Source organism: Balaenoptera borealis (genome assembly GCF_965194805.1).
Source record: "Balaenoptera borealis genome assembly, chromosome: 18".
Classification (NCBI taxonomy): domain Eukaryota; kingdom Metazoa; phylum Chordata; class Mammalia; order Artiodactyla; family Balaenopteridae; genus Balaenoptera; species Balaenoptera borealis.
The window spans coordinates 8,159,173-8,179,686 of NC_138877.1; the positions used below are offsets into that span (position 1 = coordinate 8,159,173).

Consider the following 20,514-nt stretch of genomic DNA (forward strand, 5'->3'; position numbering starts at 1 on the left):
CTAAAGATGACGGCAAACAGCTGGGCAGACACTGCCCCACCTCCTGCTCTGTGCTCCCCCACCCAGCCCTGAGGTCGACCTGGCAGCCTGCGGAAGGAGCGACAGCGTTCGGGGTGCGTTGTCTCTGGAGCCGCAGCTGCAGTGTCCGTGAGGACAGGTTACCATGGGGGAAGCAAGGAGATGGATCCCCAGGTTATATGGGAGGCTCCGAGACACAGGGCAGTAAACTTGCTCCGTGAAGGGCCAGATGAAATACTGTAGGATTTGCTGTGCATACAGAGTGGTCTCTGCCACAGCTGCTCAACACGGCCACGTTAGTGAAAGCAGCCACAGACGTAATGAATGAGACACACATGAAGGAGCAAGGCTGTGTTCTAATAAAGGTACTTATGGACACAAATTTCCATTTCCTGTGATTTTCACACATCACAAAACAGTGTTCTTCTTTTGATTTTTTTCCAACCACTTCAAAGTTTCAAACAAACAAACAGAAAAAAGTCTTATCTCACAGGCTATGTGAAAACAGGCAGTGGGCCAGATGTGGGCCCTGGTCTGTAGTTTGCCAACCCTTAATCCAAGAGAGTCTTGCAGACGCTGGTGCGCCTGGTCCCCAGTAGACACCTGATGAGCCACAGGGCTTCCCGCCCAACCCACAGAGGAGCAGAGCACAGCGGGGGGTTTGTCCTCTGGAGGCTGAGGACACACGCGGCATAAGGCAAGGGCCTGCTTCCTCACCGCGGCTCTGAACACAGGACCCTTGGGGAAGCTGCTCTGGCCCCAGGAGGAATAGGACTGATTTGTACTTGTAACTCTCTCTCAAGGAAAAAACCCCGTTTCTTAAACTCCAGCTGTCTCTGCAGTAAATGTAAACTGTAGCAACATGGCTGCAGGTGATTTATGGGAGCTTCTGCACAGATTTTTGCAATTTAAAATTTTCCACTATTGTTGGTGTAACAAAAAAAAAAAGAAGTTATTCAGATGAAAACAGGTTGAGCACTGATACCAGTTAACAAGGGAGGCCGCAGAATGTCTATCCCGGGATCTTTAAAACTCTGATCAACAACCATCTGTTTAGGAGGTTTAAGGAGAGCCCAGCCCGCCTTAAGGGGCTGGGGGGCTAACCGCTCTGAGTTTCCTCCATCTCCATGATTCCACGTTACAAAAGGAGACAGATGCCCACAGGGAAGAGTGGTTAGAGAGAGTAGCTCTTCTTTCCTTCTCCCCGACAACAGAAACAGTGAAGATTAACTCCCCAAATCCCTGTGTAACACTGAATACCCAGCAAAAGAAGTTTCCTTTGAAATTGCATCTGTCTGCATAAGAGGTCCACAAAGCCTGTATTTTAATGCCGAAATAACTCGTTATTTGAGCTGCTGTTACTGCTGAAAGATTTTTGAAGAGGAAGAAGAAAAAGGGTTCTCAAGATGACAAGGAATTTGTCGGAAAGGACTCGGTACAAACAAGGTGCTGATTTTTTTCCCTACAAAAGGGGTGGGTACAGTTGAGAAATTGTCCCCGTCCCTGAAGAGAGGCAGATGGACCTTTTCGGGTCACAGATTTCTCTGCATCAGGTGGCCAATGAGTCTCTCTGCTGAGTGTCTGTAAGTCAGGCCATTCTCTCTCCACCTTCTGAGTTTTCCCTGGTGCTAGAGATTCTGCAAATCCAGATGTGATTGGCAAACGGTCTTGACATCACAGAGAGCAAAATGCAGTGCTGCTTGCTCTTCTGGGGCTGATTTCAAACCACTGCGTTAACAAGAGCCAGCACTGAGTCCCCACCCCCCCCACCCCAAATTAGACTGTATAATCCATTTTTTAAAAATAACGCAGGGATAGATACTATGTAAGATTTTCCGAAATTTTTTTCTGGCCATCACCTTTTCATGATCAATTTTGCTGCCACGGTACACAGCAGAAGGTTGGCAGTTTTGTGGTACTTTTTATACTATGTCATCATCAGTCAAAGTGTCCAGATAAATCACTTAACAGGGAGGCTGTAGAGACACTGCTAAGTTAGCTCCATAACCATCCAGCTGAGATAAGAGTCTGCACTCACTCACTCCCTTCTGTCCTGGACAGAATCGTGTGGTTTACATTTGCCAGAAATAGATGTGCAAATATTTTCTCTTGGCTGGAGCTCCTTCTCTCTATTGTAGTATCAATAATTATGAAAAGATGAATACAGAAGAAGAGCAGCATCGCTTTTGATAATCATCACCCTTCATCAAGCACCTACCGCAGACCTGCCTCCAGAATACAGCCTCCCCTCCCCTCCCCCAACATCTGCACAAGTAGGCATTTATTCATCCATTTTTACAGCTACGTAAACTAACCTGCAGGAAGTTAACTTGTCTGGGCTCACATTTCTGGTATGAAGTGGAGCCTGGCTTCCAGCCGAGCTCTGTTGGCCGGCAGCACCTCGCTCTTTCCAATATTCAGCAAAGCCTCCCTAAGTAACCCAGCACTTTCCATGACTGTCCCTCTGTCCCTTTGATTGACCCAGCACTTTCCATGACTGTCCCTCCAGCACATTCACTTACCTCTTTCCATGAACCTCTTCCCACCTCTTTCAAAACTGTTACTTTTCCTTGTAATCGCACACCGATGACTTTAAAGAAAAATTCCAAACGTGGGGTACCGCTCTCTCTCACAACTATTTTCAGTTTCTATGCTTTCTTCCAGTCTTCGCCTACATGGACTTAAGTAGTATATCGTTTTAAATACTAAAAATGTATAACCTTCTTTTGCATTTAACATTATATCATGAATACATTCCCATGTTTCTACATAGTTGTTATAATTGCTAATTTAACAACTGTATAATATTCCATCAAGTTGATAGACCCCAATTTCTTAAGCCATTTCTCAAACCATTTCTCCTCTGTTGTTTATAATGTTTCCCTACTATAAGTGATGTTACAATAAACGTTTTTCAAGTATATACCCTTTTTCCTTTCAGTGAGATTTTTCTTTAGGCTAAATTCCCAAAAGTATAATTACCGGACCAAAGGGTTTGAATATTTTATGTTTGGCTGTCTTTCTTACATCCTGAATGCATACGTATGAGTTCCAACATTCCCCTCCTCATCTTCTAAGCATAATCGGGGAGAGACAGTCAATCCATTGCTTCATTTCCCTCACACTTGACAAGGCATTGGCTGGAGCGGAGCCTACTTACACTCATAGATGCTGACAATTTCTGAATGTAAGTTAGACTTCTCCTGAAATCCTTGTGTTACCCATTCAGATACCAGGCCAGAAAGATAAAAATAGTTGCTCAGTGCTGGCAAGGGTATGAAGAATTAGACACATGAATAAACTATAAAGTGGTAGACCTCTCTGGAAGGCAATTTGGCAATATGTAGGAAAAGCTCTAAAAATGTATATGTGTTTAAGCCAACCATTCTACTTTAATAATTTAATCCCACAGGGGAAAAGTCAAGGAGAGGTACAAATATTTAGCTACAAACATATTCCTTATAACATTTCGTATAAGAGCAAAAGTAGAAACACATTTATGTCCAACAAAAAGAATTGGCTTAAAAAATTATGGTATCTGTATAATGGAGTGCTATGCAGTCATTTTAGATTATAATTGTAGGGACTTCCCTGGCGGTCCAGTGGTAAAGAATCCGCCTTCCAATGCAGGGGACGCAGCTTCCATCCCTGGTCAGGAAACTAAGATCGCACACGCCGTGGGGCAACTAAGCCCACACGCCACAACTACTGAGCCCGGGTGCCTCAACTAGAAAGCCCACGTGCCACAAACTACAGAGCACACGTGGTCTGGAGCTCATGCGCCACAACTAGAGAGAGAAAAACCCGCGTGCCACAACTAGAGAGACGCCCGCGTGCCGCAACAAAAGATCCTCCACACCTCAATGAAGATCCCACCTGCCGCAACTAAGAGCCGATGCAGCCATAAAAATAAATAAGTGAAAATAAATAAATTCCCTTTCTTTAAAAAAAATATATAATTGTAGATGACCTAATAGGTTAATGACATAAACACAGGTTCACAAAATATTTAATGAAAAAACGAGTCACAAACTAGCACTTATTATATTCTCTATTTGTGTAAAATGTATAGAGATAGAAATAGTTATAGAAATGCTTCAATGATTAACAGCATTTATTGGATATACCTGCATACTGGAATTATGGGTGCTTAATGGTCTTGCTTTTAAAAAAATTTTTATACCACATATATTACTGCTTTTGTAATAAGAAATAAAGTTTATTTTTTCTTATTTATACCCACTTCTAAAGCCTACATGTGCACAAAAGTTCTTCTCATACCCCTCCCAGCTGGGACACAGACAAGAAGAACTGTGTGTGTCATCCTGTAGATCCCGTGTGTACTTCTCATCCACGTGTCCAAACATCGGGGATAACAAAGGTGTGACAATGACAGCAAAGGGAATGAGGGTGCCTCGACCCCTACAATCAGGGGCCTGGACATCTCTCCCTGCAGAAGTAAGGAGGGACTCCTTGAGGAAATAAGGGCAGCAGGAATAAATACTGTCTCCCCTCCCTGTATGAATTTTCTATTGTTGCATAATGAATCACCCCCAGGCTCAGGAACTTAAAACAACAGACGTGTATGATCTCTCACAGTTTCTGAGAGTCAGGAATCTGGGAGTGAGCTCACAGAGTGGCTCTGACTCAGGCCCCTCATGAGACTGTAGTCAAGCCAGGACTGCGGTCATCGTGAGGCTCGACTGGGGCTGGAGGAGCCACGCCGCAGGGCACCACGCAGTTGTCATGAGACAGGCTGGGACCTGGGACCTGGGGCCCTTTGCTGCAGTGCTGCAATACTTGCACCCGGACAAGGGTCTCCTTGAGCAACAAAACACAAAGAAACTATAAGAGACTAAAACTAACTGCGTGCAAGGCAGTTAGGGCAAGTTATGGACAACAAGATACAAAGAGACCAAAAATCCAACTGCCACTTCTGAGGAGCCAGGAGCAAAAGGAGGGTACTGCGCGCGCGCCCTGCACACACCACCACCAAAAGGGTGGGCAGACCACCTAAGCCAGCCCTCTGGCCCGATCCCTGGACCCGCCCCTACCCTCACCCCATGTAAGGAACCAGCTCGCCGTCCCCTTGGGGAGCGAGCAAGCAAGGAAACCTGTTGTTTGTTCTCCCTCCCCGCTGCTGCAGCAGGGGCCCCGATAAAGCCTTGCCTGAATTTCTTGTCTGGCCTCTGATCAATTTCTATTGACTGGGGAAGGCCAAGAACCCTGGTCGGTAACAGTTGGGGACCTCAGTTCCTCACTGGCTCTTAGCTAGCAGTCTCATTTCCTTGCCTCATGCGCCTCTCCGTACACGGTGTGTCCTCGTGACATGACGGCGGGCTTCCTGAACGAGGGATTCAAGAGAGAGTGAGAGAGAAAGCACTTGACATGGAAGCTGCAGTGTGTTTTAAAACCTAATCTTGGGGGCTTCCCTTCCCTGGTGGCGCAGTGGTTGAGAGTCTGCCTGCTAATACAGGGCACACGGGTTCGAGCCCTGGTCTGGGAAGATCCCACATGCCGCGGAGCAACTGGGCCTGTGAGCCACAGCTACTGAGCCTGCGCGTCTGGAGCCTGTGCTCCGCAACAAGAGAGGCCGCGATAGTGAGAGGCCCGCGCACCGCGATGAAGAGTGGCCCCCGCTTGCCACAACTAGAGAAAGCCCTCGCACAGAAACGAAGACCCAACACAGCCAAAAATAAATTAATAAAAAAAACAAAACAAAACAAAACCTAATCTTGGAAGTAAACTCCAGTCACTTCTGTATCCTATTGGTCACACAGACCAACTCTGATATAGTGTGGGAGGGACCAGGCAGGAGCGTGAACGTCAGGAAGGGTCTTCTTGGAGGCTGCCTACCACACTCCCCAACCCAAGTGCTACATCACTGAAACCCCCTCCGCCAGAGAACCGGGGGCTCAGAAACTAAAAGCCACCTAGAAGAAGTAAAGTTGGGGGACCATGGCTAAAAATGAATCTACAGGGAATTTCCTGGTGGTCCAGTGGTTAAGACTCGGCACTTTCACTGCAGTGGTCCCGGGTTCGATCCCTGGCTGGGGAACTAAGATCCCACAAGCTGCGTGGCATGGCCAAAACATAAAATAAAATAAAATAAAACAAGATGAGATAAGATAAAATAAAATAAAAATCTACAAAATTCTAATAGGTAAGTTTTACTTTCATTGAAATAAAACACTAGACAATATAGTATGCAAAGCGCTTATCAAGGGCATATTAAATTAAAAGTAATGGGTGCTGTACAATTAATTTCCATTTCACTACGCTTTGCTTACTAGAATCTTTTTCAGATTCCCTTGCCAGCAATTTTAAGGAGATTCTTACAAATTTATATTGGTTCGTTGGATGCAGATACTACGTACACCAAGAAGGCTTTTTCTGTGTCTGGTCCTTTGTGCAATGTGAGTGCCTCTCTCACTGATTTGCTCTGAGCCTTGCTTTGGTTATAATCCTAACGGCACAACTTTGGCCAAATGTAGTTTACTATTCAGTTACATGAAGGTGAGAATGATTACATTCCCTCAAGGCTCAACATCAGGGTTATAAAGCCTCAACATCACCCTTACCTACTTCATGCCAAAGCCAGAGCACAGAGGCCTCCCACTTCCCTTAGCTCCTGGGCTGGCACCCCTGTAGGGCAGGCTGTGCCCTTTGTCTGCACTGCTCCCCACACCTGGCCCAAGGCTGCACTACATCAGTCTCTACTGCCAGGGCTTCCTCTTCACCTCCTTTTCCCTTCCTGGCTTCCAACCCGTTTTTTAAATTATTGTCAACAAGAATGACTGACAATCTGCTTATACTCTGCCCTGAATTTTGGAAGGTAACCAGAGGTATCAAGTGAAGTGAAGAATGGAATTTTAGGAAGAAGAGTTAGTGTGACCTTTATAGTCATCTAGTGACTTGACTGTAAGGTTGCTTTATACCCTCAGGGCTTACAGCAGCGTATTTACTAGACTTGTTAATAAATGTATGAATGAATGAAGAGTTGGAGAAGGATAAATTTCAGCCTTCTGAATCTATCTGGCAGAATGAAAAGTTGACTACTCTGTTACATTCCCCCAACATTCACCCTATCAAAAAAGAGGCTGGCCTGTGAAATTCTGGCCAATGGGCCATCGTATCTTTGTATTGTTAGTACCATGGCTTTTCTCTTGCCTCTTGAGGTCAGAAGACAAAGTCATGCATATGGACTCTTAAGCTGACCACATTATCACAATATAGCGTATTTGCATTAGGAGTCTTGAGCCAAGTAACAAGAGACAGAGAAGAATCTTATGGATGAGACGCAGAATGTGTCTAGAAGTAGAAGGAGGGCTGTACTGTGAGGAAAGTTTACCTGCTTGCAGACTTGACAGAGATTGGGCTAAGTCCAAAGGGGTAAATATGGTAATGTCTAGCAAGGGGATAGCAGGGGCTTAAACACTTGTGTTGGTCAGGCTCTCGCAGGGGCCAAGTGACAAACTGAACTCACACTAGCTTAGATAAGGGAGGCAGGGACTCAGAGGCAAGGATTTTAATTCCGTAGGAATTCTTTCTCCCCGTTTTGTCTCTGCTTTTTTGTGTGTGGATTTCATTCTCTCCTCCTACAGAGACCTTTCTTCACACAGCAGTGGATATGGGAGCCCACCTCACTGGGTTCCCAGTCAAATGACCCTTTGACCAGGGAAGGAAGGGTTCTTCTTCTGGGTCCAGCTCAGTATACCCTGAGTTGAGACTCTGTTGGGTGACAGGTCCATCTCTACACCAATCACTGTAGCCAAGAAGCTGGCTGTGTTTCCTTAAACTCTGTAAGCTTCACTTTCCTCGTGTGTAAAGTAGGGATAATATTAACACCAACCACAAGTTGTTATTGTGAAGATTAAATTAATTTAAATGAGATAACACATGTAAAGCACTAAATTCCATATGTGGCACACAGTAAATGCTCAAACAGTCTACTGTCTATTTGGGCAGTTGTTAATGCTCTGTGCTCTGCGCAGTATGGAGACCAAACCACAGTATCTGCTCTTCTACTTGTTACCCAAATGGCACAGTCTTCTGCTCTGGCCAACCCGCCCCTATTCCTAGAGCCAGACTGGAGTTACGTTGAATAATATACATAAAATACTATAAAATCATGCATGTAGGAAGGTGTGAGAGGGTCAACAGAGGTCAAAACCAGAATCATACAATTTAGACTTAAAAGAGCTTTTTGATATTTCAGAGAACAACACTTGCACCCTTACTTATAGAGGCAGAAAACATAAATTAGTGCCTAAGATCCTGTTATCATGAAATGATAGCATACTGGATTTGCAGGCTGACGAGCCAGTCTCAGCTATTGTTGATTTGCTTTTCGGCCTCTGTTTCTTCCTTCTGTAAAATGGGGATAATGATATTCCCCTTCAACTCCCACACTGGGGTGTGGTGAGACTTAATGAGGCACTTTGGGTAAAATGCTTTGAGCTTAGCTAATGAAACCCTCTGTGCAGTCACTCGATGCTATGACACGGTCAGGTGTGTCTGGAGTGAGAAGTTGGTTGGCACTACTTCAGAGATCTGCTAAGAAACACACATACACTAAACGGTCTTTTTAAAAACGGAGATTAAATCAAAACAGAAAGTTTGGCCCAGTTACTGCCTTGTCCTAGCAGGACCTCCTGCCCGATCTCGTTGACAGCCCTTTCCCCTGAGTGCCACCTGTACTGATTACCTACCCTCTCCTCATTGTCACTCCTCTATTTACTCTCAAGTCAAACATCATCCATTCCACTGAGGTGTCATCCTTCCCTCACCACAGCTGGAGATTTATAGTTAGATAATGTGAATTTTGGATGAATTACCATTGTGTTAACATCATATGAATTATATGTCAATTATATCTCAATAAAACTGGGGGGAAAGCCCCAATATATGAGGAAAGATAATTGTATGCTATAGAGCAGCAAATTGAAAAACAGTTTATTTAATTAAAGTATAGTTGATTTACAATATTGCATTAGTTTCAGGTGTACAGCACTGTGATTCAGTATTTTTGCAGATTATATTCCATTACAGGTTATTACAAGATAATAGGTGTAACTCCCTGTGCTATACAGTATATCCATGTTGCTTACATAGTTTACATATAGTAGTTTGTTAATCTCATTCCCCTAATTTGACCATCCTCCCTTCTCTCTCCCCTTTGGTAACCACTAGTTTGTTTTCTGTATCTGTGAGTCTGTTTCTGTTTTGCATATACATTCACTTGTATTATTTTTTAGATTCCACATATAAGTGATATCATATAGTATTTGTCTCTCTCTGACTTATTTCACTGAGCATAATATTCTCTAGGTCCATCCATGTTGCTGCAGTTGGTATTATTTCATTCTTTTTTGTGGTTGAGTAATATTCCATTCTGTATACGTACCACATCTTCTTAATCCAATCATCTGTTGATCGGCCTTTGGTTGCTTCCATGTCTTGGCTATTGTAAATAGTGCTTCTATGAACACTGGGGTGCATGTATCTTTTTGAATTAGTGTTTTTATTTGAAAAACAGTTTTTCCATAATGTACTGAAATGACAGTTAAACTGTTAAAAAGGCATTAACCCAGTGGTATGCTGGGGCCAGCTGATACTGACTTGTGAGAACTGATTGTTAAATTTTTAGGAATTTTTTGAACCAGTTGTTAAATACAGTTATTTTTGAAGCTAAATTATATAAGCTTACAATTTTAAAAATTACATTGAAAACAAAGCTAATAATTTCTCAAAACTTATCCCTTCATAGTAATTTTGCGATTATATATTCTCTTGAGGTTATTTATAGCTAGTGTTTATGTCTATTGTATCTGTATGGTGGAAATATTATATAATGATGTGCTTCTCTGTATTTCTTCCCATCTGCCTGTTCAGTGATACCCTCTTGGTTGCCTGAAATAGCCACAGTAGGAGCATTTACACCGCAGAAACTGGACTGCTACAAATCAGGGCTCCCCCTCCCCCCAGGAGCCACTTGTCAAACATTTACCAACACACTTTGTCTAGCCCCATAAGGACAAAGAGAGAACAGGAATGGAGACCACAGGAGACAAAAAAATGTCAACAATATTCTGGAAACTAGACAAGCAGATGAATGAGAGTTAATTAATTTAGCAGAGAAGATACAGCCAAAACCCAAGCCCATAGGGAGGCAAGCCTGGAAGAAGCAAGCCAGCTTCCACAGAACCTTAGAAAGAAACAGAAATTGGTTCCCTTTGTGCAGAATATAGGTGCAGGTGCGCTGAAAACAAATGTGTTGAAAATTTGTGCAAGGAACGAGGAGACTCCCTATTTCTTCCCACAGCCCTGCACAGCCAGGCCATGCCCCTGCCCAGCCCTGGGAGAAAAGGTTGAATCGGAGATCATCTGGGCAGCGGGCACAACTGGGAGCTGGCATGTGACCTGCTGCTGAAACAGGATTAAGTGACAGTCTGCATTTTGGATTATAACACCCTGCAGTCTCTTCCCCCCTCTTGGCTCCCAGAATGCTGGCAGTGAGGCTTATACCCCAAGGCAGATCAGATGATTCATCTCTAGGGAAGCTGGCAAGTCCAAGAGAAAACACTTCCAGAGACTGGCCTAGCAGGGTCCCCCCGTGAAACATCCAGGTTGCTGCAGGACCACCAACCCAGAGCCCACTGGCTCATAAACTTCGCCCAGGCACGCATCCCCTTACTGTGAGCACTAAATCACCAGACATTGGCGGGAAGCCTCTAACATGAAGAAAAATTAATTGCAAAGTCAAATTCTATATCCAGACAAGCTATCAAGTGCAACAGTCGAATAAAGACACTTACAAGGTCCCCAGACATTGACCTGCCATGAACCCTTTCTCAGGAATCTACTGAAGGATGGGCTTCAACAAAACAAAGAATTACCTAAGGAAGAAGAGAAAAGCCCCAGGAGACAGAGGATCCAACGTAGGAGAGAAGGAAAGAGGATTCCCAGGGTGATGCTAAAGGGAAGCTCTGAGCTGGTAACTGCCGTGGGCCAAGGGGGGAGCAGCCCCGAGCTTGGAGCAGGAAGACAGCTCCAGCAAGACATCCCCACAGGGAGGGAAACACAACTGAGAGATTACTAATGTGTTCACCACGCTGAGGAGCGTCTGGGGATGAATTACTCATAAACACCCAAAAAACTACACAGTTAAATAGATAAGGCAGTTATTAACTCGGGGTGGGGGGCGCAGGGAGATGCACAAGAACCGAAATGTAATTATAGTGCACGACGTAGACAGTCAAAATAATGCAAATACTGAGAGTGATTTAATCAAAAATTGTGCCGTCCCATAATTTATAGTATTCTAACATGCACATACTTCTCACATTTTAACATCTTGGAAGTCAGACTGCACCTCCTAGTCAATGTGATAAGAAAGTATTGTTTCTAAGTTTAACTGGGAGCACGTTCCTACTTTTGTAGCGACTCATAAATAATGGTACATCTTATAACGGATGGCATCTAAGATGGGAAGAGAACTCTATGGGAAAGTGAGGGAGAAGTATGAACACCTGTGTCTAGGAGAGGGAGGAAAGCTGAACACTCATCTTCCACAGCAGTAAGTCAGTAGAACATTTCTAAAATTATGAAAGTAAAGATGCAGCTTTATAAACATATTGTTTAGAACGATTGCTGCCAGTACCAGGAGTACCAGTAAGAGCACAGCCAGCCGTTGGCTCTGGGGAACAGTTAACTGGAGGTAAGAATGGGTGAGGCAGGAGGCACTGGGCTGTGATGTTTCTATAAGCCTCATAAACATGTGAATTTTAAAACTATATACATTAGAAGGAGAAGTAATATGTATAGAAATAAGAATAATAAAACGCAGCGCTCCATTTCAAGCCTCGCCAGATCGTAAGTTTTCGGATCGTGAAAATGAAGACACATCTTTATGGTCTCCTCTTTCAGGACAAGGCGCCTAACCATCCCCGGGCCCCATCCCAGGCTGGTCTCAGGAAGGGAGGCTCCTGGGTGACATGTACATTGTCTCACATGCCACCTCTCGCCTCCCATCTCAGGAAACTCTGGCTGCCTAATTTTTCACTCTCAGATGAGATAGCCGGTCTTCCGAGAAAGTGGAAACTGCAGGGCGTACGACACATTTTCCAAATGCTCCCGTTCCCCAGAGCCCTTGAGACTGAGAAAGGAAGCTGGCGGCTTGGCAGGTGTGGAGGCCCCTTCCCGCAGACATCTGTCAGTGGCTCTGGAAGCCTGGGCCCTCCTCTTTACAGAGACAAAACCCTGGATTCCTGCTGAGATGAGGCACCAGCATGTGCCAGCTGCACGGCAGCCTGGAAGGAGAGGGTGAGGAAACAAGAGAAAGATGCCTCCTGGTAAAGCAAAAGCTGCCGGCTCCTCGAATGTCAGCCACGCGCACACGAGTCCCACAGGCCAGGGGGCGCCCAGCTGCTCCCCGGGACATCCGGGCAAGGCCCGACTCTGCCAGGGAACGGGGTGAGGCCACCGATGCTGGGAGTGATTTGCAATAAGCACCCAGGGAGCTCGAGGCGGCGGACAGGCACTCGGGGCCGGCGGCTCTGACGCGGGGCCCCCCACACCGACATTCCGCTGCTGTGAGACGCTGCGGCCGCACCACGCGTTCGTGTGCACACACTTCACACCGGCTGGTAAACAGCCGCCGCCGCTCCCCCAACACCTCCCGCCCCCCCACCAGCCAGCGGGGAACACACGGCCCAGCAGAGGGCCTCCAGGAGCTGGCGCGGAGGCCCCCCCCCCCCTCCTCCCCACCGCGGACGGCGGCTCTGCTTGGTCGGGCTGGCGTGTTAAATATTTTAAATCTCTCCCTCTGTAACTAGATCAGTGAGACGCCAGAAAGCTGACTTCCTGCACAAACCCCTCCACCTTCCTCTCCCCGCCTCCTTTCTCCCTAGCCCAGCGTTTGCCAGTTTAGGACACCGGGGAGTATCTTTTGCAGTAAAAATGTCTTTTTCTACGTGCAAGAAGAGACGCCCTCTTCTCATTCCGTGGAAGATCCTGATACTCCAGACTGCAAGGAAATTTTCCTATGTGCCTCTTCCTTCTGCTTCCCTAACTTGTTTATCCTGATTAAATTAGGTTAAAATGGCCAGGGACAGCGTCCTAAAAGGGGAAGATAAAGTCAGTAGAGGCCAATGTGCAGCCTCAGGGGCGCGTGCCGACTGGGAGGAAAACAGCCGGGGCCCGGGGCGAAGTTGGGGGGGGGCGGTGCACAGCCCAGCCGGGCTTGCTGGAGGCCTCTGGGTACCACACGTTTTCATCCTGGCTGCCAGGGGCCCTCTTTCCCTTCACCTTCCCCCCTCTCTCAGCCGCATTTTCCATCTCCAGCCCCTGAAAGAGAGGGATCCCCTTGAGCCCTGTGCAGGGCCCAGGTCGCAGATCTGAGGACTTCCCTAAGGATACTCTGGGCTCCTCTTGTGCAGCCATGGGAAGGGGGCTGCTCTTTCCGCAGAGCGGAGGTTTAACGGCTGTCTTACCCTTGGGTGGAGGCAGGCTCAGGTCTTGCCAGCAGAGCCAAAGACAAGGCCCCCAGCTCTCCTGGCTCAGAGAGGGCTGAGTACCCAAGGGCACCCCACAAATGGCCTTTGGCCCTCACGGACGTGCACGGTGATATGGGGAACAGTTCAAACTGTTTCTTCTACCTCTATAGAAAACTTCCTCAATTCGTCAAAAGTATAAGACTTGGGACAATTTAGCAAATGATCATTTTGGTTTTGTTTTTGTTTTGCTTATTTGTTTTTTGGTTTGTTTTTAATGTAAAATCAAAGGCAGGCTGCAGAGTGGAAAGGGCCCACCCACTAAGGACTTAGAAGACCAATGTAAATGCTGATCTCTCTGACCGAGGCCTTCTCTTCCTGAAATGCCTGCCCCAAAGGGTCGTGGTGAGTAGTAAATTTAATCCAGTTTGTAAAATGCCTTAAAAAGTGTAAAGTAAAAAATCTACAAACAATAAATGCTGGAGAGGGTGTGGAGAAAAGGGAACCCTCTTGCACTGTTGGTGGGAATGTAAATTGATAGAGCCACTATGGAGAACAGTATGGAGGTTCCTTAAAAAACTAAAAATAGAACTACCATACAACCCAGCAATCCCACTACTGGGCATATACCCTGAGAAAACCATAATTCGAAAAGAGTCATGTACCAAAATGTTCACTGCAGCTCTATTTACAATAGCCAGGACACGGAAGCAACCTAAGTGTCCATCAACAGATGAATGGATAAAGAAGATGTGGCACATATATACAATGGAATATTACTCAGCCATAAAAAGGAACGAAACTGAGTTATTTGTAGTGAGGTGGATGGACCTAGAGACTGTCAGACAGAGTGAAGTAAGTCAGAAAGAGAAAAACAAATACAGTATGCTAACACATATATATGGAATCTAAAAAAAAAAAAAAAAAGGTCAGAAGAACCTAGGGGCAAGATGGGAATAAAGATGCAGACCTACTAGAGAATGGACTTGAGGATACGGGGAGGGGGAAGGGTAAGCTGGGACAAAGTGAGAGAGTGGCATGGACATATATACACTGCCAAACGTAAAATAGATACCTAGTGGGAAACAGCCGCATAGCACAGGGAGATCAGCTCGGTGCTTTGTGACCACCTAGAGGGGTGTGAAAGGGAGGGTGGGAGGGAGGGAGATGCAAGAGGGAAGAGATATGGGGACATATGTATATGTATAACTGATTCACTTTGTTATAAAGCAGAAACTAACACACCATTGTAAAGCAATTATACTCCAATAAAGATGTTAAAAAAAAAAAAAGTGTAAAGTAGAATTGCCAATTTAAGGATACTGGTTTTCTCTTCTATTCCAGCAAATCGTAATCACTCTGCTTGCACTAGCTGCTCCAGACAGGGTCTATCCTCTGCCACCGTGCATGGGCTTCAGCCTGTCAAGGATGCCCATGGTCCTGCTACAGCACTGCAGGTTCTGGGCCAGCCGGGCCAGGTAACCAGGTGGCAAAAGTGGAAGAGATGATGTAAAGATGCGGCTTGTTTAACCTGGCGAAGAGCAGCTGGTCCAAGGGGCCATGGTTAGAAGTCTTCAAATGCATGCGTTGTAGGAAAAAGATGAAAGTGTTCTGTACAGCTCTGAGAGGTGGAATCAAGTGGGCCCAGTGCTAGGATTTAAGAGGTCAGATTTTTTTTTTTCTAACCATCTTAACCATTTTAAAGTGTACAATTTGGTATTGTTAAGTATATTCACATCATTGTACAACATCTTGCAAAACGGAAACTCTATGCCCATTAAACACTAATTCCCACTCACCCAAGCCCTTGGCAACCACCTTTCTACTTTCTGTCTCTATGATTTTCACTATTTTAGATACTTCATGTGAGTGGAATCATACAGTATCTGTCCTGTTGTGACTGATTTATTTCACTTCGTACAGTGTGCTTAAAGTTCATCCATATTCTGGCATGTGACAGGATTTCCCTCTTTTTCTAAGGCTATATAATATTTCATCGTACGCATAGACCACATTTTATCTATTCGTCTGTCGACTGGCATTTGCGTTGCTTCCACCTGTTAGTTACTGTGAATAACGGTGCAGTAAACATGGATGTGCAACTATCTCTTTGAAATCCTGCTTTGAATTCTTTGGGGTATATGCCCAGGAGTGGAATTTCTGGATTACATGGTAATTCTATTTTTAATTTTTTTAAGGAAATTCCATACTGTTTTCCATATGGCTGCACCATTTTACATTCCCACCAATGGTGCACAAGGGTTCCAGTTTCTCCACATCCTCGCCAACACTTATTATTTTCTGGTCTTTTGATAGTGCCCATCCTAATGCGTGTGAGGTGATACCTCATTGTGGCTTCGATTTGCATTTATCTGATGATTAGTGATGTGGAGCATCCTTTCATGTGTTTGTTGGTCATTTTTATATCATCTTTGGAGAATGGTCTATTCAAGTCCTTTGCCCATTTTAAAATTGGGTTGTTGGGGCTTCCCTGGTGGCGCAGTGGTTGAGAATCTGCCTGCCAATGCAGGGGACACGGGTTCGAGCCCTGGTCTGGGAAGATCCCACATGCCGCGGAGCAACTGGGCCCGTGAGCCACAGCTACTGAGCCTGCGCGTCTGGAGCCTGTGCTCCGCAACGGGAGAGGCCGCGATAGTGAGAGGCCTGCGCATCGCGATGAAGAGTGACCCCCTCTTGCTGCAACTAGAGAAAGCCCTTGCACAGAAACGAAGACCCAACACAACCAAAAATAAATAAATTAATTAATTAATTAAGAAAAAAAATTAGGTTGTTTTTGTTGATTTCTAGAAGTTCCTTACACATTCTGGATATTAATCTATTATCAGATACATGATTTGCTAATATTTTCTCCCATTCTGTAGGTTGCCTTATCACTCTGTTGATTGTTTCCTTTGATTCACTGAAGTTTTTAAGTTGGATATAGTCTCACTGGTCTATCTTTGCTTTTGTTGCCTGAAGGCGTATTTTTAAAGAAGTAAAGTGATACATGTGCAGGGTAAATAAAATGTCAAAAGAAAAAAGAAAGATATATAGATATATACATATATATACATATATATATATAAAAACATATGTATATGTCTACCTATACATATATTCATAAACATATACACATAAAATTCTCCCTTCCACCCCTGACACCCAATCTCACAGTTTCCTTTCTCAGAGGCAACCACAGTTGCCAGTATCTTTCCAGATAAAACCTAAACACACACTCATGTGTATCCTTCTTTTCAATTATATAAATGTCAAATGTATTATGGAGCCAATCTTTTTCCCACTAAACAACATAACCAGGAGCAGAAGAATCGATGTAAAGACTTTTCTGTCAGTACATGAGAACAGTTTGTTTAACAGCTGCCTGATATTCCGCAGAATAGACATTCCATAACTTGTGTAATCAATCCCCTGGTTAAACATTTAAATGATTTCCAGGGACTTCCCTGGTGGCGCAGTGGTTAAGAATCCACCTGCCAATGCAGGGGGCACGGGTTCGAGCCCTGGTCCGGGAAGATCCCACATGACGTGGAGCAACTAAGCCCATGCGCCACAACTACTGAAGCCTGCGCTCTAGAGCCCGCGTGCCACAACTACTGAGCCTGTGTGCCTAGAGCCCGTGCTCCGCAACAAGAGAAGCCACCGCAATGAGTAGCCTGCGCACCACAACGAAGGGTAGCCCCCGCTCACCACAACTAGAGAAAGCCCGCGCGCAGCAACGAAGACCCAACACAGCCAAAAATAAATAAATAAATAAATAAATAGATAGATAGATAGATAGATTTTTAAATAAATAAATAAATAAATGATTTCCAACCCTTCGCTGCAGTGAATATCTTTGACACATGGCTTTGAGCCCATGGGGATTATATCTGTAGGATAAATTGTTAAAAGTGGAATTGCTGGTCAAAGGCTTTGTGCATTTTAAACTTTGATAGATATAGCCACATAGTGGGTAGATTTTACCTCAAAGTAAGAAAGAATTTTAGCAACTGAAACTGCCCAAAGTGGTGTGGATTACTTTAGGAGATTGTGTGTTTTAAGGAAATCAAGACCAGGTTACAAATCAACTTGTCGAGAATGCTATTGGATATATTCAAGCGTTGTAAACTCATTGATCACAAAGTCCCTTCCCACTCTGATACTGTAATTTTCTAATAAATGCTATAGCCCAAGAGACTTCACGCATTTTTGCTGAATGTTGTTCAGTGATAAAGCAAGACGTGGGCTTGATTCACACTGAAAAGTACATGAAGGATGCACATTAATACAACCCACCCCAAAAGAGGCCCTTGTGCGAAGCAATGCTCTGAATTAAGGACTCGCACATGGTATGCTTGTACCATGTGGCCCTGGGCAGGTGGTTTGAGAGGATGTTTGGAGGCCCTTCGTGTCCTCTCCATCTGTCATCACTCACATTGTGCACATCTGGAACTCCACATACGGAAAAGTGCTCTGTAGTAGATGTGGCCCAACAGGGAGAGCTGTTTCTGTGAAAGCCTTTGGTCAGGGCCCTCCGCAGCAAGGCCATGACATGGTGTGCTGTCATCTGATGCGACGAGTGTCCTCGTTGCGCATGCTAATTAAAGAACTGAGGCTTCCCAGGGATGGAAAGCTCCCTACCTTGCACCAGCTCATTTAATTTCCAGCTGTAGATTTTGTTTTTGGTAAGATCTTTCTTATATATGCTGAATTGAGCTGAAATCTGTCCCCCTTTAAAGTCTGTTTGTTGGTTTTATTTCTTCCTTTTAGAGCCATTAAATACAAAATTCTTCTTCTACATTCCAGACCTTCAGATACCTGAGAACAGCCGTCAGGTGCCCATCAGTCTTCTCTTCTTTGGGTTCAGTCTCCTCAAGTCATTACCCATTTCTTAGGTGTCGTGTTTTCCAGATGTTCACCATCTTGGTTACTCTTTTTGAACACCTCCCAAGCAGTCAAAGGCCTCTGAAAGTGTGCTGCCCAGAACTGGGCCTGATCCTGGCCAGGGAAGGATAAGATGGAATCATTTCCTTGTTTTCCTGTGGTCCTTTTCTTTTAAACAATGAAGCCTAAAAATGGCATGCCAGAGGTTTCTTGCTTCTTCAGCCTGTCAAACATGCCTTTCCACTTTTTTGGGTAAAAGCACCCTGACTTCCCAGTAGGAAATTACTCTTCCCTTATTCTGAGAAGTTTTGAGGGCACCCTAGTCAGGGTTCTCCCTGCCCCCTCCTGCTGGGGTGGGAGGGGGCACAGAGAACCCACTTTAAGCCATTCAGACTCTGGTTCATAGGGTTTTGAGCCTTGGGGAGAATGATGTAGCAGAAAACAGTACAGCAGAGAAGTTCTGATGGGGTAGGAGGAGACACAAAGTCGGTCCATTCATTCCTGCTAACGGCCCGATCCTCTTCTCCCTGAGGCTTGGTCCTTCAGCATCCACAACTATTCCGTACCTTTCCAGCAAAGGCCTTTTCCACTAAGAGTGTCCAAGTCTGTTTCCATCGCTTGCAACTAAAGAACCCTGAGACCGTCAGATTACCTTGTCGTGCCCCGCTCCCAACAGGGGCACACGTGGACCAGACACCTAAATCTATTTCACAGGTTATGATCTGTTACTGTTCACACTCCTGACACCAGAGGTATGGGTTTTTTTCCCACACCAGCCAATTCTCCAACTCTCTGGACACCAACTGGGTGTTCTATGACTTAATTCAATTCTGACACTAACTCTCCAGAGTTAGCACAGACCCCACAGGTTAAGGACTCAGTCCTACAAAACTGCACCCTCTTCAGATGCCAATTGCAAGTCCCAGGGCCTCCTGTACTCCTGACCGGCCAGCTATGAAGTCGGAGGTTCCCCAAGCTCCCTCTTCAGATTCAATGATTTGCTAGAATAGCTCACAGAACCCAGGGGAACACTTTACTTGCTAGTACCAGTTTATTATAAAGGACATTCTAAAGGATACAAATGACTAGTCAAATGGAAGAGGTGCACAGGGGAGGGGGGTAGGTGGACCTTCCATGCCCTCTCCGGGCACATCGCCCTCCCAGGACCTCAGTGTGTTCACCAACCCAGAAGCTCTCTAAACCCCATCACTTAGGGGTTTTGATGGAACTTTCATTACATAAGTATGATTGATCGAATCTTTGGCTTTTGGTGATTAACTCAGTCTCCAGCCCCTCTCCCCTCCCTGGAGGTCAGAAGGTGGGGCTGAAAGTTCCAGCGCTCTAATCACTTAGCTGGTTCCTCTGGTAACCAACCCCCACCCTGAAGCTCTCAAGCCCCCTCCCCTAAAAAAGTCACTTCAATAGCATAAACTCAGGTTTGGTTGAAAGGGGCTTATTACGAGTAACAAAAGATGCTCCTCTCAGCTCTATCACTCGGGAAATTCCAAGGGTTTGAGAAGCTCTTGTGCTAGGAACTGGGGAATAAAGACCAAATACAGATTTCTTATTATATCGCAGGATCACACAGATGCTGCCATTAAATCACATGTCCCCCCAGTTCTGTACTTGGAAAGTTGATTTGGGACAAAAACACAGCCTTTGAGGATCACGAGTCTCTCTCGTTTGTTCCCATCTATCCAACAGAAGATAACTGCCTGCTGATTTGCTAACGTACCATCAAGATCCATTCAAGTCACTGGCAAAAATGTTAAGCACCTGATTATAGCTCATGTGTATCGACTGCTAACTTACTCTGTGCCTCCCTTCAAGGCGAGAAAATCAGTGTTCACGGAGGTTTCCTAACTGGCCAATAAGCGATGGACCTAAGCTTCAAACCCAAGTCTGGACGCCCCAAAGCCAGGGAGAAATGAGGGATTCTCATAGGGTTCAGAGCCCACAAGTGACCTGGGGAGAAGCTGTTATCTCCAACGATTTCGGAAGACCTGGAAGAAAAGGGCAGAAGAGGTCCTTGGAGCCTGCTTCAGGACGCAAAAGCCTGTCTCAGATTCCATGTGCTAATTAACAGAGTGGTACAGCTAGAGGTTGAAGTCCCTGAGTG

At 45.2% G+C, this 20,514-nt stretch overlaps 2 long non-coding RNA genes across 3 annotated transcripts in view; one reads left to right on the forward strand and one right to left on the reverse strand.

The window, feature by feature from the left end:
• Positions 1-20,514, reverse strand: part of LOC309615511 — a 94,199-nt gene that overhangs the window by 21,647 nt on the left and 52,038 nt on the right. The gene's annotated exons all lie outside the window — the stretch shown is intronic.
• Positions 5,486-15,309, forward strand: LOC309615513. Its single transcript, XR_014236896.1, has 3 exons — positions 5,486-12,665; positions 13,803-14,366; positions 14,856-15,309. It is a non-coding gene; the product is annotated as an uncharacterized lncRNA (long non-coding RNA).